Here is a 7,959-nt window from a genome sequence, read left to right on the forward strand (position 1 = left end):
CTAACTTTGAAGTATCTAACCATCGTAAAGCCTTTACTTTGCAGTCTCATGCCATCCCCTCAGCTGTCCTTGAAGGCCAAAATAGGAAGATCCCTACCCAGAGAGACAATGCCTCTGTGACTCTGGACATGAAGAAACTAGAGAATACCTGTACTAGACTAGTCTAGTACTAGTAGATGAGAAGACCTCCCTTCCAACTCTGTTATTTAGTTATACCTACTTCTCCAGTGCCTATACAAAGACATTCATACTAACCTCATCTCATTATGGCAGAAATAACCAGGACACAAAGGAAAATTTTATACCTCCCTACTGCTCCCTGCTACATCATAGTGTTGCTTGGTTCTGAACAGCTGCACTTAAAATTCGTCAGAAGACCAATTTTAATGAGAACCTAGTTGTCATTATAGAGTCACTATATTATGAGTTAGTTTTCCATATTCCCTTATATCCATTTATTTCTTATGCTGGTCTTTGACTATAATAAAGTTTTGATTTGATTTAGCATGATCATATTGACTTTATCTTGATAAAATTCAATTGATAATATTGAATTTATCTTAAAGAAACGATTGAAGGAGAAATTATAATGTCTATATTTCCCATTTTGCCAACTAGAGTTGACATTTTCTCTAACTAGAAACCAACCTAGAAACCAATCTAATAATCTCTTCCTCACCAATAAATGCATGTATATCACCATTATGTGTGTATATACGTATGTTTGTAAATATATCTGCCAGAAGCCATACTGCAAAAGATGAAGATATAAAAGATAATGTATTATTACTATTAAATATTAATTGAATTATTGAGTAAAACTAATTCTCCATAAAATAAGAGGTTGTATTTATAAACATTATAATTATGTACATATGCCACAGTTCTTTCACACACAAGCCACTCTCCAACAAGAGTGCACACATACATATATTTCCCTCCTTCCTTCCAGAAGAAAAGAAGGAAATGGGAAGGAAAGTAACCTTTTAAGGTAATCCAGACAAGAAATCAAAACCATGAGTACTTATGCTATCTTAATGCAGGGATACAGTTAAGAATCTTGCAAGTCTGAAAGCACTTGTGTCAGATCCACCCCCTTTGGCTTGGCACTTCGCTGGTATCCTACCATCAATGAACCAGGGAAGGGAGGGAGGAACAAATGGGAAATAAAAATATATATAGAGCTCTATGGTGGGTAATTGGGAGGGGGGAATGACAGTTGAGGAAGAATGGAGTTTTTTGGAATCTGGTTCATGCCAGCATCTTCAAGGCCATTTACCATGAGAGTGGAATTTCACCAGTCTAAACACCTCAGCACCTCCCAAAATATCTCGGTGGTGCCAGATTGGCTATACACAAATGGACAATGGTGTGGAGGGGAGAGAGAGACCTGAGGAAACCAAGGGGCTAGTTTTGTATTGAAGCACAGGAACTTCAGATTCCACCTGACTCTACTGCAATCAGCATCTCTTAGTAAAACTACCTTTTGCTTCAATCAAATGGAGTTGAAAGTTTTACTTCCCTAGGAGATCAGACTGGGGCAACTCCTCTCCACTCCTTTTTCTTGTACTTTCTAAAAAATCTAGCATCCCTTCTGAGATGGTTTTTCCACCCCCAGTCCTTCTGTGGGCTGAGATATCTCTTTTCTGACTGCTGCAGCTCCAGTCTTCCGGGGTCATTCTCACATCCCATTACAGTATCTCAAAGGTACAGAAGGAAAAGAGAAACTATAGCACATGGGAAGAAATTCTATCCCACAATGTACAGATACTAAAGAGTTAAAGGAAAACTTAACATTGACCTATTTAAGCTATCAATCTAAATAGTGGGCATAGACTCTCAGAGCCAAGCAGAAATAGGATGAGTTACCTTTGTTGACTAAGGTTTTTTTAAAAAAAATATAGGAGGGGGCAATTTGGTTTTGTCTTTATGGCACCTTTCTCACAGGACTGCAGCATCTCTTCCTGACTTTAAGCCAGGTAAGCAGAGCCCCAATGACCCAGGAGTCTGGGTTGGGAGATCAGGAAATACAGAGGAAGTTAAGAACTAATTGAAGCTACAGTAGATGTCAGCTAATATTTTTTCAAATTTGTTGGGAGTTTTAGTGTTTTTGTTATCCTTGATTCTTTTTTGTTTTGTCTGTGTTTTTAGTGTGCATGGGTGTGTGTGTATATTCAGTTCTTTGTCTAATTTATTTATTTGTGTAATTATATAATTGGGGGGGTTGTCCCTTTTTCTTTTGCTTTCAGTTCCCATTTAGTTTCATAATCTTGATAACATAATGACTTTCTTTTTTTAAAAAAAAAACCTGAATCAGTCTATTCATTCCAAAGGATTTCAAGTTTAGAGCGTGCATCTACCTGCTTGAATTATAATATAGAAAAGGAAGGAAGTGGAGACTGGAGGTTTTCTGCTCCTAAATGAACTCATGTAAAGATGGGGTTTCTCTGGAAGAAAGAGCATGGCAGCAGCATTTAGCAAGATGTTCTTGCTCAGGAATTGTGAGAAGAGGTAGGAAGATAGTGGTCAAAGTAGACCTTGACACCTGGGGGCCCTCTCAACCATATTCCTACAAGACAGTGTTTCTCCGTCTCAGCAACATAAGATGACTGGATTTCAACTCCCAGAATTCCCCAGCCAACATGTTTAGCAACATCCACATCTTTAAAGTTGTTGAGGTTGAGAAGCTTTGTTCAATGATTATATACAAACTTACCCTATTATCAAAGCCCTACAAAGCCCTACGTTGCATACAAGTTTAAAATTCAGATGGTAAGTAGCAACTTTCAAGTGACACTACCATTCAGAGTCATCTCCCCCCTCCTTTTCAGCAGTCATGTCTGAAGTCATGTTTATCTCCTGCCCATTCAACCTCAGAACTTCTATATTTCTCAGGGAATGCAAGATGATTCACCACAAATTTATGCAGACAAATGTGGAGAGAAAAATTCTCATCTTCCCATTGGTTACATTATGTAATATGATGAATTACAAACATAATCCCTATCTATTAACTGAGTTTCACAGTTCATTCTTCTGGCTGAAATTCCAAATACAGTTATTGCAATAGTCCATAGTCGCAGCTGCACTCTACACATGAACTGGGTTGAAGATATTGTGCAGAATTTTATAGCTGCACTGTAGCTGCTATATGTTACTTGCACAGTCATTGTTTTATTTTTATTAAACATTTCCATCCAGATCATGATAGCTTACAACAACCACAAATTCAGGTTGTCCTCAACCTGGGAGCAGAATTTCTATCACTAAGTGAAGTGATTGTTAAGTGAGTTGTGCCTGATTTTATAACCTTTTTTGCTGTGTTTGTTAAGCCAATCCGGCTTCCCCTTTGACTTTGCTTGTCAGAAGCCACCCGGTAAGGTCATCAATGCTGATCATGTGATCCCTGGATGCTGTAACCATTGTAAATACATACCAATTGCCAAGCACACAAATTTTGAACATGTGACTGTGGAAACACTGCAATGGTGGTAAATGTAGAGAACAGTCATAAATCACTTTTTCAGCATCACTGTAACTTCAAATGGATGCTAAATGGATGGTTGTAAATTGAGGAGTACCTGTATACAAATAGAAATAATGATCTAAAAATAGCTCCCAAATCAAAACAGATCCTGAAAAATAGATCCAAAAGGTTTCATAGATTCAAGATTCTTAATCATAGTATGTACTAGCAAGACTGCAGGATAATAGTCCTTTTATGCACCAGCTAAAGAAGTTAGTACAAAGTCAAAAAGCCCTGGAATATTGGGTTGGGGATTCTGGTCCTGGTTCTGTCCTGTTTGATACTGCCATAAATCTCTGGAACATCCAGATGCAAACAAACAAGGCAGGTGGCCAGACAGTTAAGCATACGCCTCAAGTCTGCTTGGGAAGGATAGTCTGTTCTTCCCCTGCCTCTTGAAAGATTTAGAAATTAACAAAATCAAAAGAAGAGGGTTTTTACGACATCATCTGTGAATGTATTTGAGCTGCCACAGTAATATATCAAACTTTGAGTAACTTAATACCAAAGAATTACAGCATCTGCAAAAAATAAAGATTGAAAATTGAATGCCTTGTTCTTCCATGTGCACGTATGACTTTGTCCTCAAAAGAGTTATTTATTTGCATCCTGCCTTTATTATTTTTACAACTACAGATGCACAATGTATGAGGGATACTAGACCACTTAGCTAGGATTATTCTGTTGCTTCTTCCCATCTGATTTGAATAGAGCACAGGCTTGGACATACGCAGAAATAAATCATTTATTTATATCTCCTTTCTTCTCTACTCCCTGCCCTCTTATTATTAAACAAATAGCTTGTCTTTCCTCTAGTAACTTTGGATGTATTTTTGCCCCCATTTTTCCTCAAAAATATCATGAGAGTTAGTTTAATTTGGGTTAGGTACCAAAAAGACTGAGTCTTTTTGTGTGTGTGTGTGCTATCAGACTTCTTGCTTCACCTTATTTTATTTTATTATTTTTAAATGAGAAAAAAATTAAAAGCTAATGTATTTTGAAAAAAAAAAAGAAAGACTGGCCCTGTAGCATCAGTTTTGTTTTACAAGAATGAGTGGACATCAAAAGGGCTTAAAGGCATTCTCAGAAAGTAAGCAATAATGGGTGCTATTATTCTTTTCCCTTCACTGTATTATGAGAGACTTTTCTGGCAATGTACTGTCTCTCTTTAAAAGATTTCACAAGTTTATATAGCCTTTCAAAAGACAGTAAAGCCTGGTTGATGTGACATAACATTGGGCAGGGGGAGTGGGGAGCTAGAGGCTTATGGAGATATTTCTATTGTGTAGATGTATGAACCATTTTGATTTCCTTGTAAAAAGATTCCTTCCAAACTGCTGGAGTCGCAATATTTTTAAGGGTCAACATAAATGACTCTTTACTTTGCTGACTAAAATCTCACATACTGGCGGGATTGCAGGGTGTGCAATAATTTCCTGCTGTGGTTAAATTAACATTCCAGAACCTAATGGAATTTTTTTTTTTTTGCTGCCCCTGCAGTAACCTGCAGTTTAGGTAACTGCCTTTGACAAAGAAGAGCAATACTCAGACTGAGAGACTAACCATGCTCTGAAACTAACTGCCTTGAGACAACTTCTCTCAGTTATGTTTAAATATAAACAGTGGGATGTGTCTTAAGCCTTGACTTAGTCATCTGTGATGCCCTTATTTATTTTACAAGTTAGCTCTAAAATGTTTAGAGGATCCAAGTGGTTTTGAATAGGGAAATTTAAGATTGTACAGGAAAGGCACTTGGCTCCTGCTACCAGCAGACTCCAACAGAGTAAGCAGACTTAACAAATGGAGCTAGTGAGTCACAGGCAAAAGGTCTGCCTTTAAGCAAACAGGAAGAGGGAAACTGAGAAGGAGCCAACATGACTCAGAGGGAAATGAAATTCGACTGAGTGAAATACTGCTGTGAGAACTTGCTAGCAGACTTTGCTACATAACACTTGATCTCTGGTTTTCAACAGGGACTGCATCCCAGCTAACTTATACCAAAGGTTTATACTTAAGTCAGCTGCATGTTATGACTTTTGTGGCTCTAACTTGCTCTAACTAAACTGGGGCTCACACTTGTAGGAGGAATTCATTAATCTAAATGCCCAATAGTCATAAATCTCAGCAAGTAGATGGTTGGAAAAAAATGAAAGATACATCCACAAAATTGAGCAACATCCATGCAACTCCATTCCACATTGTTAACACCAGGATTCAAAGTATATCTTGGAGAAATACTGCATTTTTATGCACTCCGTGTTTTAAATTTCACTTAGATTTTCCATAATATTGAAATTAGGGGACCAGGACCAGGATGCCATTCAAAATCTTTAATTTCCTTTCTTATAATTATTCTGCAGTATTCTGCAGTATGTCCTGGAGTTATTTTCAGATAAGTGGCTTGTTGAAAAATCCAACTCTTTCTTTGGATTTTTCTTTTGACAGTGATTTCTTTGACAGTGATTTCTAGACACTGCTGATATTCTTTCCCCATCTAGTTTCCTAAATTTTGAATGCCAGCCCCAAATCCTAATAGAACCACTTTTGCACGTGCTTCACACTTTTTATTCCAGATATTTATGTGTATAAACATCAAGCATACAGCAATGTATGGTTGTAACATTTTTTTCTCCCTAGTATTTTCCCACAAAAAATATGGTTTTAACTGAACAATTCAATTTTTTTTTTTTTTAAATTTGATTTATATGCCGCCCTTCTCCGGAGACTCAGGGCGGCTTACAATGTGCTCAGCAATAGCCTTCATCCTTTTGTATATTTATACAAAGTCAGCTTATTGCCCCCACAACTGGGTCCTCAATTTACCTACCTTAGAAAGGATGGAAGGCTGAGTCAACCTTGAGCCTTGGCGAGATTCGAACCTGCAGTAATTGCAGGCATCTGGTCTTAATAACAGGGTGCTTTAGACCACTGTACTACCAAGGCTCCTTAATTAATTAATTAATTTAATCAGCCCATAGCACTTTGTTCCAGAATGTTTTAGGCACATTAAAATTTTATTTTGCATGCTTTAGATGAATGACTTTTGTGATGAGGTCAGAGTTGTCAAAGACTTTCTTCAAACAACCACTCCAGTGCCAGCTAAATTCTTCCATTGGTTGTTTGGAGTGGTTTGTGGGTTATGTTTGCATAGTCATAGCACTGACCAATTGAGAGCTAGTCCTAGCAGAATTTTCTGAGTCTTCCAGATTTTGCCTTGACTTCAATAGTTCCATGTAACTTCCATTTCCTAATAACATTTTTTTCAAAATTGAAATTGCATAGTGAAATAATTTCACCAAGGTTATTTTATAGCCTGCCCTTGGAAGACTGAAATTTCAGATGATTAGAAAGAGCCTACGGCAATCACAACCTGAGAAGCTGGAAAAGGAAGTATATGTGGAATTGTTTTAATCTCTTTGTAGGCCTAGTGAGTCAATCAGCTTTTGGGGTTTTAATGACAAATTTTCATTTTAAAAAATAGCAGTGAAACAACTGCAGCTGCCATTTTCACTATTTTCTAACTCATTTATATAAAGAACTGCTCATAAATAGTATACATCAGAGGTTGGTTTCAGCAGGTTCTGATCAATTCTGAAGAACCGGTAGCAGAAATTTTGAGTAGTTCGGAGAGCCAGTAGTAAAAATTATGACTGGCCCCGCCCCCATCTATTCTCTGCCTCCCAAGTCCCAGCTGATCGGGAGGAAATGGGGATTTTGCAGTAACCTTCCCCTGGTTTGGGGAGGGAATGGAGATTTTACAGTATCTTTCCCCTGGAGTGGGGTGGGAATAGAGATTTTACAGTATCCTTCCCCTGCCATGCCCACCAAACCATACCCACCAAGCCATGCCACACCCACCAAGCCACGCCCACAGAACCATTAGTAAAAAAATTTGAAACCCACCACTGATACGCATGTATTCAAAGTTGTAGAACTATATAATATTTTAACTTTATAACATATAAAGGCTATATCAGTTCCTGTTCACTTAGAGCAGTGTTTTTTAAACATGGCAATGTTAAGATGTGTGGACTTCAGAATTCTCCATCCGGCATGTTTAAAGTTCCCCAGCATGCTTACAAAGTCACAGGCAGCACACATCTTCAAGTTGCCATTTTAAAGTCTGAAAAACACTGACTTAGAGGTTCATTGAAACTTGAAAGGTGACCAGGGGATCCCTAAACAGTCTCTATATGACAGTGTTCTTAGAAATTCAACATCCCTATTATACAAAAGTGTTCTCTAGTCATATAAAATTTGCACTATTATTCAAAGAGAAGTAACCATGTTTGCTGCTGCCACTTTTTAAAACAATGAAATGTATTTAGAGATTAGAAATAAACACACTGAGAGTAGTACATGGCTAGGATCCATATTCCTAGGTATTAGGGTTTTTCTCCAGCTTCTTTTGTAACCCCTTGCATATCTGAGAC

The sequence above is a fragment of the Pantherophis guttatus genome, chromosome 2 (assembly GCF_059756535.1).
Source record: "Pantherophis guttatus breed Tessera chromosome 2, ASM5975653v1, whole genome shotgun sequence".
In the NCBI taxonomy this organism is placed as follows: domain Eukaryota; kingdom Metazoa; phylum Chordata; class Lepidosauria; order Squamata; family Colubridae; genus Pantherophis; species Pantherophis guttatus.